The 27,491-nt window shown below is 41.3% G+C and overlaps 1 protein-coding gene across 4 annotated transcripts in view; it reads right to left on the bottom strand.

Annotated features, from left to right (window-relative positions):
- GRIK1 (glutamate ionotropic receptor kainate type subunit 1) overlaps positions 1 to 27,491 on the bottom strand; it is a 959,769-nt gene that overhangs the window by 506,215 nt on the left and 426,063 nt on the right. The window lies entirely within an intron of this gene.

The following is a 27,491-nucleotide window of genomic DNA, read 5'->3' as shown; positions in this document are numbered from 1 at the left end:
ATTTTTATTATACTCTTTTCTTTTTATTTCTTATTGCATTGGTTTTTATATTTTCACACGAAGAATGAGAAACATGGTCAAATCATAACCCAAAATATTACAAAAACATTTCAAATAAACATATAGACTAATTGTGCTCTACACAAAGACATCACAAAGTTTTGCTTTACATCTGACTGTGACAAAAAAGACTGTACCAAAGTGAACAATGAACATCAATTATTTACAATATATTTTCTGGTTTGTGCAAATGTCCCTTTGTTTTTGCAAAAAAGAGGTTTCTCTTTGTTTTAATAGTGGAAATTAACCACAGGTCCTTAATATTTTCTCTGGAAATGTGCCGACCCGCTATGAGTTCAGATATTTCTTTTACTGGATTCTCAACAGGGCTTTTACATTTGTATCTGTGAAAGATTTGTGTGACATCAAGAAATATTTTAGGATTTTATAATTGTACTCACTCTAATTCTCTATCTACGATTCTTTGTATGGCCATCATACCTGAGCGTTGTTGTTTTATTCACCCAGGGAACAGCTGGCAGTGTAACACACGGTATCTTTATAGTCTTTTGACCCCTCGATATTCTGTAGATAGTACCTTCAAACCAAAACAGGGGGATCGGAGGATTTATTGTGTACAAGTAATTTGCCTACCGTAATAATTCTCAAGCTTATTCAGTGCTCTTTTCACAGAAAGTGGTGGGTTATTCCTAAAGAGATATATACACATATCTTATAATTATGTTCATAAGTCATGCTTGGATTGACAATCGCAGCTTTAATTCTATAATGACAAAATCGGGTACCTGTTGTCAATGGGTGTAATGACCAGCCGTTTTTCTTTATACTAGGTTTTCTTTTCAAACCTCGTAGACTGTTGGGGAAGATATCTAACTGTCAACGACAATGGTTGCAACATTCATGGAGGCTAAATCGTTACATTGTTGTACTATAAGCATAATGTACCTTAAAGCTCGGTAGATGCACGAAGCGCCGCATTCGCTCCGCTTTTCTTTCTTTAGTTCGAGTTTATCTAAAATGAAGAAACGCGCTTGAAGTTTAAAGTTTTAATACCGTCCCTTCAAGCTACAGCGCCTGTGTATAATTTTATTTGAGAGCTCAACTTACACTCCTTGTGGCACGATTTCAACAACAGCTGTGATGCGCGATTAGCGGCGGTGGCCATCTTGCGATTTAACCAACTCAAGAGGAAAGGGAAAACCTCTACGCTCGTTCTGCCAATCACGGAGAGTGTGTTGCGGTACTCTGTTGAAAAGCATTTTGGATTTTGTTGTTTTGCAAATGTGGCCAAATGTCTGAACGGCGGTCAATTTCTCTAAATGCCGCCTGTGTATTATTCTACTGTGTATTTATCTGGCGCTTTTCAATAGACACATTTATTGATTGCTGTCATGTATGATTTAAGGTTACTTTACTGACGCTTATTGATGTGCATATTCAGTGAATTGCTATCCTCCACATTATTATTCATCGTATGTATATTCAAGAACTGGGCAAGCCCGCTGTCAGTCGATCTAGTGTTTGCTCCTGAACACAACTTAAGATACTATACACAACATATTCACCATTCATACAATTCCAAAACGGAAGTGCCCCACAATTCAATTAGATGAAATGGTTCCATTCATGCAGAGGCATTATAACTTCTGATATTCTGAAAAGTGAATAATAGTAAAAATCATAGCCAACTTTTTAAGCCCCCGATCTAAATTTTCATACAAAGCTGAATCGAACCTACTCAATCATGCCTAATTGCTTGTATAGTGTCATATTCTACTTAATTCACTCATACTGTTCAATCCTACAACAATGCTATTGAACTTCATTATTAGATACGCTTCTTTACGTAATAGGACACTGTCCACATCAATCAATCTGTTTGCTATATTCACTATTGTCAAAACTGTCCATTTGATATCATTTTCACCATGTTCTTTTTGGAGAAAATGCTCTACCATTGGTGCAGAAGTTACTTTCTTTTTAATTCTCGATCTGTGTTGGGTGGTTCTGGTATTCACCTGTTGGCTTGTCTTACCAATGTACACCTTTTTGCAGGAGCTTAATATAGCATGGACCACATTTTTTGTCTTGCAATTCGTGAAGTCAGTGTGTTTCCATTTAACTCCACCATGGTTGAATTCAATTCCTTCTATAGTGCTACTGCAGGCCATACAATTCCCACACTTGTGGTGTCCCTGAATAGGTTTCAAATTCCATTTAGCGAGTAAATCGCTCTTGGGTTTGAGTAAAGAACTGGCAGCTCTTATTATCTGTTGTCCGATACTCTGGTTTTTCCTCATTGCGAATATTTGTTTTGGGAAAGGACATTCCCGGTTTTCAAGGAGATGCCAATCTTTAAGTATAATCAGTCTAAATTTGTTTGTATCAGGACCAAATGTTGTCACGCACACTAGTTTTTCTAATTCTTTCTTAGGCTTTGCCTCTAAAAGGTTTTCACGAGGTGTGAATTTAGCTCTTTTAGTTGAATTTTTCAGTAGTTTTTTAGGGTACCCTCTTTTGACCATTTCTTTACAAAAAGAGGCTGCATGTTTCTCAAAATCTTTCTTCTCTGTGCAGTTTCTCTTTATTCTTAATAACTGCCCGTAAGGGAGATTTTCTTTAAGGCCTCTAGGATGAGCACTTGTGTAGTGTAGGATTGTGTTGTTGTCTGTTTCTTTTTTATACAATGATGTTTTTAACTGACTTGATTCTGTGCTAATCTCTACATCTAGAAAAGTCATTGAGGTTTTGCTTGACTGGATATAAAATTTCATATCACTATGTCTGCTGTTTAACAACTCATGGAGCATATTTAGTTTGGTCTGGCTCCCCTGCCACAGGAGCCAGACATCATCAATATATCAAAGCCACTGTGTTATGGTTTCTTTGAATGGATTATTATTTTCAATGAACATTTCCTCGTATTGGGCCATATAAAGTACTGCCATCTCTGGTGCATAAGGACATCCCATGGCAGTACCTTTGATTTGAATATAGTACTGCTCTTCAAATTTGAAATAGTTTTTTTAAGTGCTACTTCTGCCAATTGCAAAATAAATGCAGTGAGGACTCTATGGGGGCGTTCTCGACGGTCTAGGTACAATTCCATGACTTCAAGGGCCTCTTCCTGTGGTATTTGGGTATGAAGAGAAGCAACATCTAATGTCACAATAATTTGTGCTTGTTCATCGAACAATGTGCCTTCCACTTTGTTAATAAAATCAGTTGTGTCGCGTACATAAGAATTTACTTCCATCAAAATAAGCCTAAGGGAAAAATCGACATATTTAGGGATAGGTTCCAGAGCTGAATAGCACCCGGAAACTATCGGTCTTCCTGGAGGTCTCTCAATTTATTTATGGATTTTTGGCAAAAAATAAAGGACAGGCGTCCTAGGAAATCTTTTATTCAAAAATTCAAACTCTTTCGGTCCCAAAAACCCACCTTCCATGCCTAGTTGTAAAATACTTAAGATGTTGCTTTGTATTGAATGTACTGGATCTTCTTTGACCATTCTGTACCAAGTTTGGTTATTCACCTGGGCCCTACCTTCTTCAAGGTACATTTCACACGGCCAGATTACCACTGCCCTTCCCTTGTCCGCTTGCTGTAAGGTCGAGAATTATTAAGGAAGCAAATTACTTGTACACAATAAAGCCTCCCATCTCCCCATTTTGGTTTGAAGATACTAAAAACTGTACACTATTATCTACAGAATATCGAGGGGTCAACAGACTATAAAGATACTGTGTGTTACACTGCCAGCCGTTCCCTGAGTGAATAAAACAACAACGCTCAGGTATGATGGCCATACAAAGATTCGTAGTTAGGGAATTAGAGTGAGTAAAATTCTAAAATCCTAAAATATTTCTTGATGTCACACAAATCTTTTACAGATACAAATGTAAAAGCCCTGATGCGAGTCCAGTAAAAGTAATATCTGAACTCGAAACGCGTCGTCACATTTTCAGAGAAAATATTAGGTAACTGTGGTTAAATTCCACTATTAAAACAATGAAAAAAATCTTTTTTGCAAAAGCAAAGGGACATTTGCCCAAACCAGAAAATGTATTGTAGATAATTGATGTTCATTGTTCACTTTTGTACAGTCTTCTTTGTCACAGATGTAAAGCAAAACTTTGTGATGTCTTTGTGTAGAGCACAATTAGTCTATATGTTTATTTGAAATGTTTTTGTAATATTTTGGGTTATGATTTGACCATGTTTTTCATTCTTCGTGTGAAAATATTAAAAAACCAATGCAATAAGAAATAAAAAAGAAAGGAGTATAATAAAAATAGTAGGATAAACATAAAGTTGTTTGTCTTTAAGAGCAGAATTTAGCAAAGCTCATTAAAAAGTATGAGGTATAGGTGCACTTCTATGTTTTTGTGTTGTATCTTTAGTTTGGCACATTTCTTCAAGTTTTCTCCGTATTTCACGACGTACCAACCAGTTGTCATGTTAAAAACAAAAAAGGTTTTATTTAGAGGCCCTCTGCACACAACTATCTGACGCGCCCTCATCAATTTCAGCGCCTTTTCTCCGCATTGTGGATTAGTTTTAAGGTCTTCGGAGTTACCCATTTTCTTCAAAGTTAATAAAATTAAGGGAGTGCCTCAGCTGATCTTCCTATTTCAACGCAGGTACTGCTTTCTTATATCTACACTTCGTATTTTAACTGTACTTGAACTACAATGCCATGCATGTGTTCCGGTTTTCGGTGACATGTACACCATTTTTTTTTTATATATATTTTGGCGAGTTCAGCGTTATGTCCCTACTGCAAGTTAATTAATATGTTTTATTCTGCTGTGTTTTTTACTGCAAATACTTTGTGCTGACTCGCACAGCCTTGTACATCATTTAATTCATTTCAAAGTGCATCGACAATGGTGGCCACTTTAATTATTTTATTTTATTGTTTTAATGTTTCCTCTAACTATTGACAACGGTGACCACTTTACTTATTTTCTTATTTTAGTTTATTGTTTTTGCTATCAATTATCTTATATTAAGTGAGAATTCTCTCACTGATTTATGTTTCATGTATATTTAATGTATGGATGCTGTAATTTGAATTAATGTTTATGATGTTCACTTTATGTTATGCCTTTTATAATTTTATTTGCAATATGATTTTAGATTGCAGTGGGTATAATAATCAGTTATTTAATTACGTTAATTGTTCAAGGTTTAATGCTTGATTATAATTTCATTTTATGATTCAATGCCCTGTTTTGTGGTCTTAGCTGCTTTTCTATTTATTATGATTGATATATGCAGTAGGTATAAATTATTGCCACTTCTTTAGTTAAGTTAAATTGTTTTTATTGTTTAATGCTTCATCTAATATCTATTTTATAGCAGTTCTGCTATAGAAGTTACTTAATTAATTATTTCATATTTATGTACGTACATTTTATTCGTTTACCGGTTTATAATGTTATATGATGATGTCACCCTTTAAGGTTCAGTACTGCTTACCTATTATTTAAGAGCTCTATTATTGTTATTGTTTTTCCTTGTGCATAAAAGTTTTATTAACCTCAACATTTTCTTGTGCGTAGACGTAGGTTACATGAAATTTAGTTATCATATTTATTACTTATAAGTTAACACTTTTAATTGATTATTATGCCAGATTTTCACTGCTTTTAAAAGTTTGATTCATAATTAATTATTCTTAATGGCAACTGAGATTTTCCTGTGTTCGTGCTCCTGTTAAATCTGTAGTGAAGTAAATGATGATCAGGTCCACGTTGGTTCTTGTAATAATTGGTATTTATTGAGTAAGATGGCACAAGGTGGTAATTCATAAATATTGAGATATTAATAAGAATAGAATAAAGAAAAACCTGACCAGGAGCTGTCACCTTTCAGTTCAGTCCTAAGCTCCCAACTGACTAGAGGTCAGAACCCAACATTCTAATCTGTCATCATAAATAATCACATTCCAAATGATGACAGCAGTGAATAAGCTGGAAAGCCAACAGTACATATTTTCCCCTTTTATAACTTTTTGCAATTGAAACCAAAACTTAGATGTGAACCAAGCATTTATAAATAATAACAATGAACATATGAAAGAAAAGTAGAAACGGGGTAAGTAAGAATATGAAGAAGGGTGAACATAAATATAAGAACAGTTGAACAACATAGGTGATAAATGAAGAAAGATTTAAATTGAGAAGTAAAGAAGGAAGGTAAATAAAAGGAAGAAATAAGTTGACATTGACAAACACTTTGACAACGAAATACCCCGCTTCCCTGCCTATACACTCTTAGGGCTGCCCAACGCACTTACATTCCCACTGAACTCAATTAGGGGAAGACAGATAGGACTGGCAATGGGAACGGCTGTTCAACACATTCTATCGCTTTGGCGTACACAGACTCACCCTACCCACACAGGTTGGCTGCACAAGCTATGGTACATTGTCAGTATGGAGCGTATACAAGCCAATCTTACCCAATCTACGGCCTCATTCAACACTGTATGGCACCCTTTAATATCCCTATTGGCGCTAGAATTCTACAAAATTACATGCCCGAAATATCTTTGCCTCCTACGACTCACAGACACCTCGACACAAGAAGAAACCTCCGAAGGATAGATACATCCCAGTCCTCACATACGCTAACCAAATACGATAATATCATGGCACACAGGTTCCAAGGGGGGGACAATGGGGTAGGGATTATCTTTTGTCTTTCTGAATTGGTAAATTACTTATCTAGCGGGAGCCTTTGCCCCATCTTGCAGCTTTGGACACTTGCTACATTGACAAACTCTCTGTTTGAATCACAACGATGCAGGGTGGTTGGGTTGGATTTGGGAAGAGCCCTCATTGTTCCAAAACGGGATTACATGGGGATTGTAATGTGTCTATTTCATTGCCAGAAACTCAATAAAACAATGTTGAACAAAGTGAAAGGAGGCCACAAACACCAATCCTCATGCCAAATTATGGCAATATTCCCCTTATTGTGGTTGGTGGACGATCTCTCCAGTGAGCTCTGCATCTTTGGAGGGGATACCCACTTCAAAGGGTCACTGGTATGTCTCAGTTCAGTCTCTGTAATTTTAAGAGTGTACATGGCTGACAATGTATGTGCTCTGTGCTCCTTGCTTATGTAGACCATCCCTATTTAGAATAATGAGTAGCCTCAATGCACTGCACATTGCTCATTACCTTCTTGCATTGTTGTTCGCTGGTCATCTCTTTGATACCTCTCCCATATCAAAGCATATACTTTATAGTACATTAATTACTACTGCATTCAATTATGGATTAGCAGACAGCCAATGAGCAAATTCTTTTAATGTGTAAAATACACAAGGGACAATCTCATTGTACCCAGCGATCACACAAAGAAACAAGCACAGGGCTCAATGTCCGCGGACCCGATAATTCTCGCCACAGTGCCTACTCTAATCATGGGTCCCACTCTGCAACTCTGGGCAATAGCTTGCTTAATCTCCACACCTGCCCTAATCGCTAAGGATGCCTGGCTTCACCTTGGGGTGCCCAGGAGTGGGCGCCTCATAGGAACAGGCCAGGATGGGTTCCTCAGCAGTACAGCGCGGGGACACACTGGCTAGTGTAACCAGGTGCTTTATAAGCTCAAGATTATTTTAAGCCAATGTCTCACGTTACTCTCATAATCGCTTGGCAGCAAAACAAACCAAAAAAGTACAAAGCACGGTGATGTGGTCACATCATTCTGTAGGCGTGTGCATGCACATGAAGGCCTCACGCCGTAACTATGGTGACAAGGGTGCCCTTTTTGTTTTCTTTATTTACCTGTCTGAGATGGTGGATGCCACTTACATTGCAAAATATAGAGGTTTGACATTTATTTGTGTAAAGTATGAAATAGTTTTCAAATATTGGAGCACCGCAACAGAAAATGGCAGCTGCAAGGACCATAAAAAAAAATGTTAACTGTATTTAAGGCCACAATCAGTAGGTGAGCAACAGATGGATGAGGGGCAGGGTAAGGGGAAGCAATGGGAGACATAGGTGTTTAAGCTGGGAGTAAGCACATGAGAGAGAGTGAACCAAAAGCATACATGTATTCTCTTGGAGTTCTCAATGAAAACAATTAATGATTTCTTTCCTGTAGTCCTACGTCCCTCTAAAGTGGAATCTCCATTGAAGTCATAAGCACTGAATCTTCCCACCACAAGCGGGGACCCCGGAGCTGTTTTTTCAAAGTCAAATCTTTTTTACAACAGCGTTGCCTTCGTTCACATAGGGCAGAAGAAACATATGACACAAATATTAAATTTGAAGCTGTAAAGGGAAAAAGGCATACGCCCTTAAAAAACACTAATAATAATAAAAATTGACCTTTTAAAAACATCCTTCACAAGCTTTTTACTTCTTTTAAAGTAAATGATAGGACAAGATAGGGCAATCTAACTGTATAGGTTGCAACACTGAAACAATAATAGAACACTCCACTTTTGAGAGCACCCTCACCTCTATTGTCCGTTCATGCCCCGCAGTTGGAAGGCTACCCATTTCTTGTGGACGTAGTAATTAACAGATTAAAGCTATCCTTATTGAATCTCTTCCCTGAGGGAGGAGAGATGGTTGCTTATAATTTCAATGGAGGTTCTCCCGAGACAGAACTAGGACCACAGATAACAAACCATTCCTTCTCTTTCAGGAGATCTCCACTGAGAATCGAAAGCCCTGATAAGATTAGCTAGCTCATCCCCAAAGAAATCTGAGAAGGAAAAAGATAGAAAGGAGCAGTATAACTTAGCAAATAGATGTCTTACAGGCGCTTTCCCAACTTGTGCATCTGCCCTCATGTTTAAATCAAGACAATAGGGTCTTGTAAAGGTGTGAACAGATCTCCAAGTTGTAGCTTTGCAAATATCAGAAACTGGAACTTTTTTGAGTAACACAGCAGTTGCTGCTTTACCTATGGTGGAATGGGATTTAGGTATCTCAGGTGATGTTTTATTAGCTTCTTGGTAACACAGTTATGCAGGAGACAAAGTTTGCTTAGAGGGGGAAAACATATTAGTAAAGAAATATTTTTCACCAAAACTTGCTTTACCTTACTCAAAGATTTCGTCTTATCTAGACAAAATGTTAACACCCTTCTAACATAGAGAGTATGGAGAAGAGAGATTTAGAAAAAATGTAGATAACAAGACAGTCTGACATAAAAAATCTGGCACTACTTTAGGAAGGAATTTAGGATGGGTCCTTATCACAATCCTGTAACTATGAAATACTGTTTAAGGTAAGTGGGACCATAGGACCTGTATCGTGCTAAAGCTATGTGCATAAATTAAAATAGGCCATGATTGCTGAAAGATGCACTCCAATAGACAAAACATTTAATTTCCTATATCCAAATGAAGAAAGTATGGAAGAATTGCTTCTTCTTGGCAAGTGAGAGGACTGAAATTGTTCTGAGTAAACCTGATGCAGAATCTCATCCATTTGAAAGAATCTGAATTTCAGGTATACAGTCTTTTGGCTTCTCTCAAAACATCCTGGCACTCCTGAGGGAGGTTCAGGGTACCCTATGGCTTATGTTCAGGAGTTAATGCCAGGTTCAACAAATGAAGGGTGGGGTGTTGAATTGACCTACACATTTCTGGAGACTTTTATGTCTGAAAGACAGATTCCTGTGTGGACTCTGTAAGAGGTGATGGATATCAGTGCACCGCCATTGTCAGAGTCACTCCGGAGCAATTAGCATCATTCTGGTCTTTGAGTGAGACAGCTTGATGATCACTGTTGACAGTAGGGGCACTGGAGGAAAAGCGTAAAGAAATTTGCCTGACCCATCAATCCATAGGACATGCACCAATGTGCCTGGTTGGTTAAAACTTGAGGCAAAGCATGGGTAATTTTTTTTTCTCAGTTTGTGAAAAGATCTATTTGAAGGAAACTCTAGTAGCAAAAGATGCTGTGAAGGGCGGAGTCGCTTAAGACCCATTCGCAATTCTCTTGAATGAATCTGCTGAGTGTCTGCTTGTGCATTCTGGAATAATGGAAGTTGGACTGCTGCAATCCTGAAGTCTCTTCATATTAACCATTACCACCTTATTTGTGTCTCGAGAGACAGAGGTCTCGAGCCCTGTTCCTCCCCACTTGTTAATATAATGCATGGCTGTTGTATTGTTCATTTAAATAAGGAGAAAGTTTGTCCTGAATGAAAAGAGGAAAGCCTTCAGGCTAAATGTACTGCTCTCAACTCCAGTATGTTGAAGTGGTAGGACTGTTCCTCCTGAGGCCATATGTCTTGAATTTGAAGATACATGAGCACCCCATCCCTCAAAGGGAAGCATCCATCACTATGGTTTGATCAGGATGTCTTGATGGAACTCCTGATTTTCAGAAGGTTCTCTGAGCACCACCACTAGTTGAGTGATTGCTTTGTGTTAGTTATTAGGATCAGTCTGTCCTCCAATCTTCCTGAGAGTTGATCCTGCGGATACTGCTGCAGTGGCCTCTGTTAGACTTGGCTCCCTTGGCATTGTTCCCCTGCCTTTTTGCCACTACCTCCTGTATTTTTGACTGTATGCTGGATTTAATTTTTGCTGGCTTAGATGCTTTAGGCACTTTCCCACTGCTGATCAGTGTCAAAGTGCAAGTGCTCCCTGTGTAAATTGTTATTATGATTGGCTATCCATGATTGGCATATTTGATTTACTGGTAAGCCCTTGTCCAGTTCACTGTGTGTGTTCAGGGCCTGAAAATCAAATGCTACTAGTAGGCTTGCAGCACTGCTTGTGCCATTCACATGAATAGCACTGTAAGGGTGTATCAGACCTACCACTGTATATCTGCATTCATAGTTTTTAATTGCCATGTCGACATGGCAATAGCACCCACTTGCCAGGCCCCAAACTCCCCCTTTCTTACATGACGAGCACCCCTCAGGTAGACCGAAGGTACCCTCATGTGCAGGGTGCAGTGTATGTGAAAGCTTAGACATGTGCTGGTGTGTGTTACATGTCCTGATAGTGAAATACTGTGTATTTCGTTTTTCACTATTGAAAGGCTATCTGTCCCATAGGCTAACATAGTAGTTGCTTTGTAACATCTTACAAGTATAACTTTCCATTGGGACAAGATTGAAAAATGGAGTTTAGGCTCTCAGAACTCAGACTTTAATAACACATCTTTTTAGGAAGGTGGTTTTTAAATTGTGTGTTTGAAAAAGTCACTTTTAGAAAGTAGGCCTTTTCTTTTTCAGCCATTGTGCGCCTCTGCTGTTTGTGTATTGACGGTTTTGGAGTGACAAAAGCTGGGGATGTGCATTCACTGTAAACAGCCACAAAGGGGGGTTGAGTTGTGTCCTGCCTTTCATGGGTGACTCATAGTTGGGTTGGACTGGCCCTGGTGCATTTGGAGTGTTGGGGGGAGTTTTCACTAACACCTGAATAGGCAGTGTCTCCCCTGCACAATGCTGTCTCCATCTCCTGTATTGATGCTGCACCAGAGAGGTCAGATCTGGTGTGGGCTGGGCCCTTGCCACAAAGAGAACAAAGAGAAAATGGGGTATAAGTATTGAACATTATCCCCAGAGAATTCGATTGCTTCTGGCCTCAAGAGGAACCTCTGCCAAGGAGAAGAGCTGGAGAGCTGAAAGGAGGAGTAGTGCCCCATTGCTCTGTGTGCTTTGCTGGTTTAATTTACAGTTGCTGCTTCTGCATCGGAGAGGACAAAGACTGGAACTTTGCTGTGAGCCTGCTTGAAGAAGAATCTCCAAGGGCCTTTGTGTGTTGGCCTCCCATTCTGAAGTCTCAGGGACACAAAGAAATCATCTTCAACCCACTGACCAGCACCTGGACTCCTCTGTGGACTCCTTATTAAAAAAGGCACCAATTCCAGTTCCTGGGACCTGAGAATTGTGTGGTTGGTGCTGCAAAGCAAGAAAAACAACTCTAAAGCTGTCAGCGCCGCCGCCAGTGATCCTGTGACCAGCACCGAGGCCAGGGGCACCGCTCGTGAGGTGCACAACGCACCACCCCTCCTGCATGCGCTGCTTCAATGCCTGCAGACACCTGCAGTTAACCATCAATATACAAATGACCTAGGTCAAATTAGGGCATTCTTATTTTAAGAGAGCTGGCGTATAGCTTATTATAATTTTCTTTAGATACACCAACCACTTCTCAACAGTAAGAGGTAGGGAATACACCAGTCAATAGCCCATCTTAAAAACAAGCCCGCTCCCTATCCAGACAGACGCGAAACCCTCACCCAAAGGTGATGAAAAAAATATGTGATAGCTCGATAACCCCTCACGGGCGCACCACCAATGGGACCCCTGGTAGGTATATTATAAACAAAAATGGAGAGTAAAGGGATTTTATCCACCTCGGTGGACGGAAGGGTACTCCCAATCCCCTGGATAGGTAACTATATAACAAAAGGAGGAGTACCACCATAGATAAGGCTAAAAAGCGATATCGGTGGGATGGAATTCTAATGAGAAAAAAGAAGAAGTCCTTCTTTGTTTTTAATGAACCCCTCACTCACCGACATGGTCGGTGACATGCTTCATCATCGGGGCCACCTTGACAGCCGAGTGCCATCGAGGTGTGCTGCAACACCTGGGATACAGTGGAGCGGGTATGTGAGTGATGAATGTAGAGAAAAGAAATCAGTGAGTTAAAAATTGTCCTGGTATGGCTTATACAATATTTTATTCTAAGACTACTGGACAATAATAAAAACAGTGCGTGTTGATACAGTGATGGTTTTATTCTGACCAAATGTATCTGTGAAGTATGTGTAAGGTCTACATGTTTCAAACCGTTAGGGAAATTACCGGTTTTTCATCAGGACCAAAATAAAGGTGTTGGGTGGTCAGGGTACACTAACACCCTGCCATACCTGCAACCCTTTGTTCCCAATTAACAAAAAGTATTGTTATAGGGCAAAGAAAATCACAACCCAGTGGTGGTTGCATTAATCACCAAAACTAGTTACATGCCTGCAACGTAGTGAAGTGACGAATCTGCTCTTTCTGTGAATCATCCCACATCCAATTAAAACGAACTACTCAGGTGCGGTGGTTGAGTGTTGTTTAACAGTGAAGTTTAGGGTTGATTGTAGACACACCTATCAATGTAAGTGTGAAGGAGAACGAGCAAAGTCTATTCACTGCAGGTTCGTTACGGCTAGCTAGTGCATGCCTAAGTATTACTCATATTTTAAATGGTGCCAGGGATTACCGACGTGCTAAGAGTACAACTTGATCCAAAATAAACAATACAAAACAGACACAACATATAACACATATTGTAAATAAAACATGCTCACTCCTCTTTAGGGGTTTGGAATGCTGCACGGGGTTAGAGGGAAGGGAGGCCACAATACAGGAAACGTATTCTGCAAAATGGAAAAAATTTTGGGAGATCAGCAAAATGGCTGGGTGAAATGCTAGTCGGCACCACATATGATGTTTGGGTAAGGTGACTAGAAACAAACGTGTTTCTTTTTAGTGCAGCTGGAGTCTACTTACAGTTTCCGTGGTCTGTTTACAGCCATATACCTATTTCGCCCCTCCATACGCCCGCTAAGAGCCAAGTGCGGGGTTGTATTTAAAGGTAGCCGCCATTGGAGTCGGGGTGGGCGTGGTTACCGTGACGTAAAGACGTCATGCGGTAACCGGGGAATCTATGGAGGCCCATCAGGTTAGAGTTTACCATAGAAACGGAACACAAATTTACAAAAGAGCTCCTAAGGGAGGAGCGTTCAGACTTAAGGGGGGTTGTCATGGGAACGTGATCTCATACACGGAAATGAAACAAGGGATAGCCATTCAGCATGGTATACTGGGAAGTGTACCACTGCGGGGCCTGATAAAGGTATTTAGGAGAGTACATTCGCCCAGGGTATATTATCGTTCAGGCCATTCACATGTGTGGATAGTCTGTATATCAATCTTTGTTCTTTTTCATATAAACGTTTTTGTATGTTTGGTCCAGGGGTCATTTGCTCAATGATGGTCCAAAACATATCGTTTGGTGTGTGGCCTTTCTCAATGAAATGATCGGTAAGTCGGGTCGCATTTTTCTTGCAGCGTATGGTGCTGCGATGTTCGCATATCCTTTGTTTGACTTTGCGGGTGGTCATTCCTATGTACCGCTTGTTGCAAGTGCACTCGATTAGATATACCACATTGCTACTGTTGCAATTGGTGTGTGAAATCTGCCTCCAGATTTTGCCAGGCTCCAGATCTAGTGTTTTGGTATTCCTGGTCAAATGACATACACTGCAATCTCCGCAGCGGTAGTGACCGATTATGTCTGGTAAACCCCAGGTCCTGGTTATCGATGGTGTAGTTTGTGCTGTTCTTGCTTTTGGTCTGGTATTGACAAGAGTGTCTTTTAGACTTTGTGATTTCTTAAAAGAGAACAGAGGCTTCTCCCAGTGTAGATTTCCAGTGTTCATGATTGCCCAGTGTTTATTTATGCTTCTGGTCACTTGATTTGAAATAGGGTTGAATGTGGTCACACATTTCAAGGGTATTTCCTCATTTCTCTCGGTTTTCTCTTCGAGAAGGGCGTCTCTAGGCTGATTTCTGGCCCTCTTTTGGCATTTGTTCACTATTTTTTTCAGGTATCCACGGTTACCTAGTTTTTCGGACAAGTCCTTTGCTTGTTTTTTGTACTCAGATAATTGGCTGCAGTTTCTGCGCAGTCTTAAAAACTGTCCGTAGGGTAGGTTCTCCCTTAGGGGCCGTGGGTGGAAACTCTCGAATCTTAATAGGTTATTTTTTGAGGTGGGTTTGTAGTGAGTTCTAGTCTCTAGATGATTCCCTTCTTTGCTAATGACCACATCAAGAAACACAATTTCCTGCTTATCATAGCAGTTGGTGAATTTGAGGTTGTTGTCACAAGTGTTTATCCAGGAAATGAACTGATCAAGCTGTTCGACAGGTCCTTGCCAGATCGCCAGGACATCATCAATGTAACGTCTCCAAAAAGTTACATTCGTGCGAAAAGGGTTTCTTTCATTCAGAATAAATTTGTTTTCGAAGTCGTAAACGTACAGACCAGCTATGCTGGGGGCAAAAACGCTTCCCATTGACGTGCCCCCAGTTTGCAGGAACAGGGTGCCCTCGAATTCAAAGTAGTTACGTTTTAGGGCCAATTTAGCACATTCCAGGATGAAGGCTTTTGATGTATGGAAAGGCCAGTCCGCATTGTCCAGAGTGTTACCCAGGACTCGGATAGTATCGTCCTGGGGTATGCTCGTGTACAGACTCTCTATATCAAAACTGAGCAAGACTGTGTTTTCATCAACCTCCAGATTCCGTAGTAGATTTAGTAGGCTCTTGGTGTCTTGTAGGTAAGTGGTTGATTTCTGAACAATAGTTTTCAAGAAAAAATCACAGAACCTAGAAAGCGGTTCTAGCAGGGAGCCAATGCCTGCAACGATCGGTCGTCCAGGTGGTGGTAGTCTACCCTTATGCATTTTCCTTAGAATGTAGAAATAAGGGATTTTGCCTTCGGTAGTGCATAAGTAATCTGCTTCCTGTTTGGATATAGTACCAGAGGTTTCAGCAATTTCAACTAGTTGGAGAATTTCAGCTTTCAATTCATCTGTGGGATCGGTGTCTAGCACCTGATAGTTTTTAGTATCGCTCAAAAGTCGGATACATTCCTCGCGGTAGGAGGTCATGTCCATAACCACAAGTCCGCCACCTTTGTCAGCTGGTTTTATTATAGTGGTTTCACAAGCACGTAGTTCTTTTATTGCTGTTTTTTCTGCTTTGCTCAAGTTCTGGAACTGGGAGGATGCCTGCATTTTTTCGACATCATTATAAACTGCTTGTTCAAAAGCCATCAGTTTAACCGGGGTAGTGTGTGGAGGAGGCATGAAGGTCGACTTCAACCTTAGTCACTTTCATTCGCCACTTCACTATCCCTCGGTGGGCCCTGCTTTTCAAAAAAAGCTTTTAGTCTTAGTTTCCTAAAGAAACTGGCCAGCTCGCAGTGTAACTGGAATTTGTCTAACCGGGCAGTGGGGACGTAGCCAAGTCCCTTGTTTAGAACACACTCTTCAGTAGGTGTTAGAGGTCTTGAGGATAGATTGGTGACTAAAGTTTCGCACTGCTCGTTCTATCATCATCGGGGCCACCTTGACAGCCGAGTGCCATCAAGGTGTGCTGCAACACCTGGGATACAGTGGAGCGGGTATGTGAGTGATGAATGTAGAGAAAATAAATCAGTGAGTTAAAAATTGTCCTGGTATGGCTTATACAATATTTTATTCTAAGACTACTGGACAATAATAAAAACAGTGCGTGTTGATACAGTGATGGTTTTATTCTGACCAAATGTATCTGTGAAGTATGTGTAAGGTCTACATGTTTCAAACCGTTAGGGAAATTACCGGTTTTTCATCAGGACCAAAAAAAAGGTGTTGGGTGGTCAGGGTACACTAACACCCTGCCATACCTGCAACGCTTTGTTCCCAATTAACAAAAAGTATTGTTATAGGGCAAAGAAAATCGCACCCCCAGTGGTGGTTGCATTAATCACCAAAACTAGTTACATGCCTGCAACGTAGTGAAGTGACGAATCTGCTCTTTCTGTGAATCATCCCACATCCAATTAAAACGAACTACTCAGGTGCGGTGGTTGAGCGTTGTTTAACAGTGAAGTTTAGGGTTGATTGTAGACACACCTATCAATGTAAGTGTGAAGGAGAACGAGCAAAGTCTATTCACTGCAGGTTCGTTACGGCTAGCTAGTGCGTGCCTAAGTATTACTCATATTTTAAATGGTGCCAGGGATTACCGACGTGCTAAGAGTACAACTTGATCCAAAATAAACAATACAAAACAGACACAACATATAACACATATTGTAAATAAAACGTGCTCACTCCTCTTTAGGGGTTTGGAATGCTGCACGGGGTTAGAGGGAAGGGAGGCCACAATACAGGAAACGTATTCTGCAAAATGGAACAAATTTTGGGAGATCAGCAAAATGGCTGGGTGAAATGCTAGTCAGCACCACATATGATGTTTGGGTAAGGTGACTAGAAACAAACGTGTTTCTTTTTAGTGCAGCTGGAGTCTACTTACAGTTTCCGTGGTCTGTTTACAGCCGTATACCTATTTCGCCCCTCCATACGCTCGCTAAGAGCCAAGTGCGGGGTTGTATTTAAAGGTAGCCGCCATTGGAGTCGGGGTGGGCGTGGTTACCGTGACGTAAAGACGTCATGCGGTAACCGGGGAATCTATGGAGGCCCATCAGGTTAGAGTTTACGACGGAACACAAATTTACAAAAGAGCTCCTAAGGGAGGAGCGTTCAGACTCAAGGGGGGTTGTCATGGGAACGTGATCTCATACACGGAAATGAAACAAGGGATAGCCATTCAGCATGGTATACAGGGAAGTGTACTTCTGCGGGGCCTGATAAAGGTATTTAGGAGAGTACATTCGCCCAGGGTATATTATCGTTCAGGCCATTCACATGTGTGGATAGTCTGTATATCCATCTTTGTTCTTTTTCATATAAACGTTTTTGTATGTTTGGTCCAGGGGTCATTTGCTCAATGATGGTCCAAAACATATCGTTTGGTGTGTGGCCTTTCTCAATGAAATGATCGGTAAGTCGGGTCGCATTTTTCTTGCAGCGTATGGTGCTGCGATGTTCGCATATCCTTTGTTTGACTTTGCGGGTGGTCATTCCTATGTACCGCTTGTTGCAAGTGCACTCGATTAGATATACCACATTACTACTGTTGCAATTGGTGTGTGAAATCTGCCTCCAGATTTTGCGAGGCTCCAGATCTAGTGTTTTGGTATTCCTGGTCAAATGACATACACTGCAATCTCCGCAGCGGTAGTGACCGATTATGTCTGGTAAACCCCAGGTCCTGGTTATCGATGGTGTAGTTTGTGCTGTTCTTGCTTTTGGTCTGGTATTGACAAGAGTGTCTTTTAGACTTTGTGATTTCTTAAAAGAGAACAGAGGCTTCTCCCAGTGTAGATTTCCAGTGTTCACGATTGCCCAGTGTTTATTGATGCTCCTGGTCACTTGATTTGAAATAGGGTTGAATGTGGTCACACATGTCAAGGGTATTTCCTCATTTCTCTCGGTTTTCTCTTCGAGAAGGGCGTCTCTAGGCTGATTTCTGGCCCTCTTTTGGCATTTGTTCACTATTTTATTCGGGTATCCACGGTTACCTAGTTTTTCGGACAAGTCCTTTGCTTGTTTTTTGTACTCAGATAATTGGCTGCAGTTTCTGCGCAGTCTTAAAAACTGTCCGTAGGGTAGGTTCTCCCTTAGTGGCCGTGGGTGGAAGCTCTCGAATCTTAATAGGTTATTTTTTGAGGTGGGTTTGTAGTGAGTTCTAGTCTCTAGATGATTCCCTTCTTTGCTAATGACCACATCAAGAAACACAATTTCCTGCTTATCATAGCAGTTGGTGAATTTGAGGTTGTTGTCACAAGTGTTTATCCAGGAAATGAACTGATCAAGCTGTTCGACAGGTCCTTGCCAGATCGCCAGGACATCATCAATGTAACGTCTCCAAAAAGTTACATTCGTGCGAAAAGGGTTTCTTTCATTCAGAATAAAATTGTTTTCGAAGTCGTAAACGTACAGACCAGCTATGCTGGGGGCAAAAACGCTTCCCATTGACGTGCCCCCAGTTTGCAGGAACAGGGTGCCCTCGAATTCAAAGTAGTTACGTTTTAGGGCCAATTTAGCACATTCCAGGATGAAGGCTTTTGATGTATGGAAAGGCCAGTCCGCATTGTCCAGAGTGTTACCCAGGACTCGGATAGTATCGTCCTGGGGTATGCTCGTGTACAGACTCTCTATATCAAAACTGAGCAAGACTGTGTTTTCATCAACCTCCAGATTCCGTAGTAGATTTAGTAGGCTCTTAGTGTCTTGTAGGTAAGTGGTTGATTTCTAAACAATAGTTTTCAAGAAAAAATCACAGAACCTAGAAAGCGGTTCTAGCAGGGAGCCAATGCCTGAAACGATCGGTCGTCCAGGTGGTGGTAGTCTACCCTTATGCATTTTCCTTAGAATGTAGAAATAAGGGATTTTGCCTTCGGTAGTGCATAAGTAATCTGCTTCCTGTTTGGATATAGTACCAGAGGTTTCAGCAATTTCACCTAGTTGGAGAATTTCAGCTTTCAATTCATCTGTGGGATCGGTGTCTAGCACCTGATAGTTTTTAGTATCGCTCAAAAGTAGGATACATTCCTCGCGGTAGGAGGTCATGTCCATAACCACAAGTCCGCCACCTTTGTCAGCTGGTTTTATTATAGTGGTTTCACAAGCACGTAGTTCTTTTATTGCTGTTTTCTCTGCTTTGCTCAAGTTCTGGAACTGGGAGGATGCCTGCATTTTTTCGACATCATTTTAAACTGCTTGTTCAAAAGCCATCAGTTCAACCGGGGTAGTGTGTGGAGGAGGCATGAAGGTCGACTTCAACCTTAGTCACTTTCATTCGCCACTTCACTATCCCTCGGTGGGCCCTGCTTTTCAAAAAAAGCTTTTAGTCTTAGTTTCCTAAAGAAACTGGCCAGCTCGCAGTGTAACTGGAATTTGTCTAACCGGGCAGTGGGGACGTAGCCAAGTCTTTTGTTTAGAACACACTCTTCAGTAGGTGTTAGAGGTCTTGAGGATAGATTGGTGACTAAGGTTTCGCACTGCTCGTTCTATCATCATCGGGGCCACCTTGACAGCCGAGTGCCATCAAGGTGTGCTGCAACACCTGGGATACAGTGGAGCGGGTATGTGAGTGATGAATGTAGAGAAAATAAATCAGTGAGTTAAAAATTGTCCTTGTATGGCTTATACAATATTTTATTCTAAGACTACTGGACAATAATAAAAACAGTGCGTGTTGATACAGTGATGGTTTTATTCTGACCAAATGTATCTGTGAAGTATGTGTAAGGTCTACATGTTTCAAACCGTTAGGGAAATTACCGGTTTTTCATCAGGACCAAAATAAAGGTGTTGGGTGGTCAGGGTACACTAACACCCTGCCATACCTGCAACCCTTTGTTCCCAATTAACAAAAAGTATTGTTATAGGGCAAAGAAAATCGCAACCCAGTGGTGGTTGCATTAAAAGCAGAAAAAACCTGTGGAGAAAAACAGAAAATTGTATTTAAAGTCACCAAAACTAGTTACATGCCTGCAACGTAGTGAAGTGACAAATCTGCTCTTTCTGTGAATCATCCCACATCCAATTAAAACAAACTACTCAGGTGCGGTGGTTGAGTGTTGTTTAACAGTGAAGTTTAGGGTTGATTGTAGACACACCTATCAATGTAGGTGTGAAGGAGAACGAGCAAAGTCTATTCACTGCAGGTTCGTTACGGCTAGCTAGTGCGTGCCTAAGTATTACTCATATTTTAAATGGTGCCAGGGAATACCGACGTGCTAAGAGTACAACTTGATCCAAAATAAACAATACAAAACAGACACAACATATAACACATATTGTAAATAAAACGTGCTCACTCCTCTTTAGGGGTTTGGAATGCTGCACGGGGTTAGAGGGAAGGGAGGCCACAATACAGGAAACGTATTCTGCAAAATGGAAAAATTTTTGGGAGATCAGCAAAATGGCTGGGTGAAATGCTAGTCGGCACCACATATGATGTTTGGGTAAGGTGACTAGAAACAAACGTGTTTCTTTTTAGTGCAGCTGGAGTCTACTTACAGTTTCCGTGGTCTGTTTACAGCCGTATACCTATTTCGCCCCTCCATACGCCCGCTAAGAGCCAAGTGCGGGGTTGTATTTAAAGGTAGCCGCCATTGGAGTCGGGGTGGGCGTGGTTACCATGACGTAAAGACGTCATGCGGTAACCGGGGAATCTATGGAGGCCCATCAGGTTAGAGTTTACCATAGAAACGGAACACAAATTTACAAAAGAGCTCCTAAGGGAGGAGCGTTCAGACTCAATGGGGGTTGTCATGGGAACGTGATCTCATACACGGAAATGAAACAAGGGATAGCCATTCAGCATGGTATACTGGGAAGTGTACCACTGCGGGGCCTGATGTTATCGTTCAGGCAGTTCACATGTGTGGATAGTCTGTATATCCATCTTTGTTCTTTTTCATATAAACGTTTTTGTATGTTTGGTCCAGGGGTCATTTGCTCAATGATGGTCCAAAACATATCGTTTGGTGTGTGGCCTTTCTCAATGAAATGATCGGTAAGTCGGGTCGCATTTTTCTTGCAGCGTATGGTGCTGCGATGTTCGCATATCCTTTGTTTGACTTTGCGGGTGGCCATTCCTATGTACCGCTTGTTGCAAGTGCACTCGATTAGATATACCACATTGCTACTGTTGCAATTGGTGTGTGAAATCTGCCTCCAGATTTTGCCAGGCTCCAGATCTAGTGTTTTGGTATTCCTGGTCAAATGACATACACTGCAATCTCCGCAGCGGTAGTGACCGATTATGTCTGGTAAACCCCGAGGTCCTGGTTATCGATGGTGTAGTTTGTGCTGTTCTTGCTTTTGGTCTGGTATTGACAAGAGTGTCTTTTAGACTTTGTGATTTCTTAAAAGAGAACAGAGGCTTCTCCCAGTGTAGATTTCCAGTGTTCACGATTGCCCAGTGTTTATTGATGCTCCTGGTCACTTGATTTGAAATAGGGTTGAATGTGGTCACACATGTCAAGGGTATTTCCTCATTTCTCTCGGTTTTCTCTTCGAGAAGGGCGTCTCTAGGCTGATTTCTGGCCCTCTTTTGGCATTTGTTCACTATTTTATTCGGGTATCCACGGTTACCTAGTTTTTCGGACAAGTCCTTTGCTTGTTTTTTGTACTCAGATAATTGGCTGCAGTTTCTGCGCAGTCTTAAAAACTGTCCGTAGGGTAGGTTCTCCCTTAGTGGCCGTGGGTGGAAGCTCTCGAATCTTAATAGGTTATTTTTTGAGGTGGGTTTGTAGTGAGTTCTAGTCTCTAGATGATTCCCTTCTTTGCTAATGACCACATCAAGAAACACAATTTCCTGCTTATCATAGCAGTTGGTGAATTTGAGGTTGTTGTCACAAGTGTTTATCCAGGAAATGAACTGATCAAGCTGTTCGACAGGTCCTTGCCAGATCGCCAGGACATCATCAATGTAACGTCTCCAAAAAGTTACATTCGTGCTAAAAGGGTTTCTTTCATTCAGAATAAATTTGTTTTCGAAGTCGTAAACGTACAGACCAGCTATGCTGGGGGCAAAAACGCTTCCCATTGACGTGCCCCCAGTTTGCAGGAACAGGGTGCCCTCGAATTCAAAGTAGTTACGTTTTAGGGCCAATTTAGCACATTCCAGGATGAAGGCTTTTGATGTATGGAAAGGCCAGTCCGCATTGTCCAGAGTGTTACCCAGGACTCGGATAGTATCGTCCTGGGTTATGCTCGTGTACAGACTCTCTATATCAAAACTGAGCAAGACTGTGTTTTCATCAACCTCCAGATTCCGTAGTAGATTTAGTAGGCTCTTGGTGTCTTGTAGGTAAGTGGTTGATTTCTGAACAATAGTTTTCAAGAAAAAATCACAGAACCTAGAAAGCGGTTCTAGCAGGGAGCCAATGCCTGAAACGATCGGTCGTCCAGGTGGTGGTAGTCTACCCTTATGCATTTTTGGTAGAATGTAGAAATAAGGGATTTTGCCTTCGGTAGTGCATAAGTAATCTACTTCCTCTTTGGATATAGTACCAGAGGTTTCAGCAATTTCACCTAGTTGGAGAATTTCAGCTTTCAATTCATCTGTGGGATCGGTGTCTAGCACCTGATAGTTTTTAGTATCGCTCAAAAGTCGGATACATTCCTCGCGGTAGGAGGTCATGTCCATAACCACAAGTCTGCCACCTTTGTCAGCTGGTTTTATTATAGTGGTTTCACAAGCACGTAGTTCTTTTATTGCTGTTTTTTCTGCCTTGCTCAAGTTCTGGAACTGGGAGGATGCCTGCATTTTTTCGACATCATTATAAACTGCTTGTTCGAAAGCCATCAGTTCAACCGGGGTAGTGTGTGGAGGAGGCATGAAGGTTGACTTCAACCTTAGTCCACTTTCATTCGCCACTTCACTATCCCTCGGTCGGCCCTGCTTTTCAAAAAAAGCTTTTAGTCTTAGTTTCCTAAAGAAACTGACCAGCTCGCAGTGTAACTGGAATTTGTCTAACCGGGCAGTGGGGACGTAGCCAAGTCCCTTGTTTAGAACACACTCTTCAGTAGGTGTTAGAGGTCTTGAGGATAGATTGGTGACTAAGGTTTTGCACTGCTCGTGCCTGCCTTGCTCTTCGTTCAGTTGCTCACTGGGTCGTCTTCCTCCCAGTGTACTTGGTTGGCCTGTCTGTTTTTTCCTCTTCCCCTTCTGCCCCTGTGAAAAAAAGGGGGCCGAAACTGATTTTGGTGGAATGGGGGAGGCTGAAAATGTGGCTGGAAAGGAGGTTGCCATCCAAACATTTGGAAATTTGATGCTTGGTTGAAAGGATCTTGAAACATAGGAGGGTTGAACCCAGGCCAAAAATTGCCTTGCCCTCTTCTACCTCCTCTTCCTCGCTGTCTGTTAACACTGGTATTTGACCCACTGCTACTGCCTGAAGAGTTACTTGAGGCATCTGAATCGGATGTGACCTTCTCTGGTGGTTTGAAGTCCGGGTCAGAATACGGATAGGTTTTGACAAACGAGAATCTTTTCAGATCCTTTTGAAATTTAGTGACTTTTTGTTTAGTCAAGTTATCCTTATATTCAGTTATCTCTTTATTTATTTCATCAAGTCTTCTTTTGTATCCAGTTATGGTTGTCTTGATATGCGTTTCAGTTGTTTGAATTTCTATTTGGATAGTTTCGGATAATCTTATAGCCGTTTTCATAATTGGCATAATCCAGTCATGTTTGCAGTGCTAGGCTATTAAAGCCCAGTCTTTTCTGAATTGGGCATCGTTAAGAAAAATCCGTGGAGCGTTTGTCACCAGAAGACCCTTCGGAGCCATGTTGTTCGAAACATATTCCTTTAGAATGGTACCGTGTAGTATGGTTCTTATGCGTTCCCTTTTCATCTCAGTAAGTTTTTCCCAATCGCCTGTTTGTGATATTGTTTGTGAAATGCTAGCATCTGCAAAACCAGAGATCTCGCCCATGATGGCGTCAATCTCTTCTGTAGAAAAAGTAAGGCCTTGGTTTTCCCCCATGTTGGAAAATATGTGTGTCAATGAAGTGTCTGAGAAAATTAAATGGATCAAAGAAGGACAGAAACTCTTGCAGCTGTGCGCTGCCAAGGTATATTATAAACAAAAATGGAGAGTAAAGGGATTTTATCCACCTCGGTGGACGGAAGGGTACTCCCAATCCCCTAAATAGGTAACTGTATAACAAAAGGAGGAGTACCACCATAGATAAGGCTAAAAAGCGATATCGGTGGGATGGAATTCTAATGAGAAAAAAGAAGAAGTCCTTCTTTGTTTTTAATGAACTCCTCACTCACCGACATGGTCGGTGACATGCTTCATCATCGGGCCACCTTGACAGCCGAGTGCCATCAAGGTGTGCTGCAACACCTGGGATACAGTGGAGCGGGTATGTGAGTGATGAATGTAGAGAAAAGAAATCAGTGAGTTCTATCATCCCTCGAGCAGGAACGCCGATCACGCTTCAACTACCGATAAAGATTACGGAAGGAGTGGTTAGGTTACTCACGAATGGAGATAACCCAAATACCTTTTTCCTAAGACCCATTGGCTGGTATGAGAAACTGTGGCCGATAGAGGTAATTTGAAACCCTGGTGTCCAATGCAGTGGCATAGAAAGTTGTTGCCCTGAAGAAATTGCCTGAATATCACCATGGCAATGAAACATGTTGGCAAGGAGAACATGGCTCTATAGGTAGTAGCCATCTTCACTTTTTTAATATTCGCAAACAGCATAGAAGAACAAGAATAAAGTTATCTGTTCGTGCTATTTGCGGGGTTTTTGTATGTATATGGTTTATGGTGTGTGACATCACTGTCTTTGTATATTTTTCCACTGCACTTATCACTGGTAACACAGTTGGTTTTCTTTTGGACACGTTTCTTTAAGCCCGATAGCACCGATGATGATAACAGGGCCGTCCTGGTGAGTACCTACCAGGGGTCCCATTGGTGGTGCGCCCATGAGGTGTTATCGCGCTATCACATATTTTTTTCATCACATTTGGGTAAGGGTTTCGCGTCTGTCTGGATAGGGAGCGGGCTTGTTTTTAAGATGGGCCGTTGACTGGTGTATTCCCTACCTCTTACTGTTGAGAAGTGGTTGGTGTATCTAAAGAAAATGATATTAAGCTATACGCCAGCTCTCTTAAAATAAGAATGCCCTAATTGGACCTAGGTCATTTGTATATTGATGACTTTCTGAGTGGAGGGCGACCTAGGTCTGATTTTCCCTCTTAGCTCCGTGTTTGATGTGCACCTGCAGTTAACCACCTTCCTGATACCAGCGCTCGGACCGACGCCGTAGCTATCACCACCAGTGCCAGCAACACGTTATCGTGGAGCTGATAAGGGTGACTTCACAAACTCTTCGACGTCGCATTTCCTCACCCGAACCGAAGACTCACTTCCCCTGTCCTAGATTCGATGGCTCGCCTACCCGCGGACTTGACACCACCCGTGGCAATCAGGGAACCAGCTTTGCATCTGCACAGACACCTCACCTCCACAAAGCTGTGTATCGTCCATAGGCTTTCTTTCCATGGTACTGTTGTTTGGGGGTCCATGAGACTCCCTGCCCGATGCTGCATACCTCGCAGTCGGCACTGTACTTTGGATTTATACCTGTCACAACGTCATAATTGCTCCAGAAGCTTTATTTCTACAAGTGCTATTTTTATAATAACTGTTCTGAAAGAGATATTTTAATACATGTGTGTTGGTTTTTAGTCTTTTTGCTCTTTTTTGGTTTGGATGGAGATATTTTATTTTTCTAAACTGGTGTGGTGTCAATTTGTGCTGTTTGCGCTCTGTTACTGTGTGTTTGGAGTACAAATACTTCACACATTGCCTTTGGGATAAGACTGTCTGCCAATGCCAAACTACCAAGGGGGTGAGCAGTGGTTATCTAAAGTTATGCTATATTATGTTAAACTATTTGTAAAGTGCAACGTAAACCCGGAGGTGTCTTGACGCTGATTATGTAGGCAGCAAGAGAGCAGAATTGAGGACCTACTGATTGAAAAGCCATATTTTTAAACATTTCCTGACCTGGGGCAGAGATGGAGCTGACCTAACATTGAATGGAAGGAGATTCTAGGATGTAGCTGCTCTAACCGCAAAGCTGCTGCCACCCCATTTAGATTGTTTTAATCTGATAAAGTGTGGGACTTCCTTACCCTGACTAGAAGCAAGGGTCCCTACTTGGACAAAAGTGCATACCTCTGCCAACTAGAGACCTCCTTTATAACAGCCTCATTTAGTGAGAGCATTTGGGACCAGTACAATTTATGATGTCTTTGGTCCCAGAAGAGAGGCAACTTGATTCACTGTTGTTTGGGCTATTGCCTTTAAATTGCAACATTTCTTAAGGATAATCACCTTTACAGGGGTGGGTATTAGATGGGTGGAGGGTAGGGCCATGGGTGTTGATTTGTTGTGAATATTCTTATAAGTGTACTGTATAGCATATAATAGGAGGTATTTGTTCAGAATCAATCACCAACTGAAACATCTCCTGAAACGTACTACATTGCTGACAGAACTTATTGTGCAATAGAGTTATATGTCATAGAATTATGATGTTCTATAGGCACTGTGCATAATGTGTTTATTGCTTGGTTTAAAAATGAAAAAAAAAACAATAAAGTTTGTTTTAAAAAAAAAGGATAACCGCCTCTCCTCTGAAGGAAACACTCTGTAGGCATTACACCCAGATAGTGAAAGGATTGTACTGGCATGAGATAGATTTTTTTGGGTGATTTACTTTTATACCTATTTCATTGAGGGTCATGACAGCTGTTCGTTAATGTTGGTAAGATGATCCCTTGATGAGCCAGTTGTCTAGATATGGATACACAAAATAAATCATTTTTCTGAGGTGAGCTGCCACAACCACCATGAATTTGGAGGATGTCCCTGGTGCAAATATACCAAAAGCTATATTGGTAATGATCTCTCCCAATCATTAACCTCAGGAATTTTCAATATTTGTTGGCTATTGGGATTTGAAAATTGGCATCTTCAGATCTATTGAACATACCCAATCTCCCTGATGAAGTTGAGGGCAGATTTGATGAAGAGCCAACTTTATGACCTTTTCCTTGCAAATTCACTTATTCAATTTTTTCAGGTCTGAAATGGGTCTGTACTATTTCTTTGGTCCTTCATCACCAGAAAGTAACAGGAATAAATTCCCATTCCTTTGAAAGAATTGAGGACCTTTTCTACTGCATGCTTTAGTGGGAGGATAGAGACTACTTGCTGTAGTTCTTCTCGATAATACAGGGCTAC

The sequence above is a fragment of the Lissotriton vulgaris genome, chromosome 8 (genome assembly GCF_964263255.1).
Source record: "Lissotriton vulgaris chromosome 8, aLisVul1.2, whole genome shotgun sequence".
Lineage (NCBI taxonomy): Eukaryota > Metazoa > Chordata > Amphibia > Caudata > Salamandridae > Lissotriton > Lissotriton vulgaris.
The sequence above is the reverse complement of the archived record's forward strand: the minus strand, read 5'-3'. Positions and strand labels throughout refer to the sequence as shown.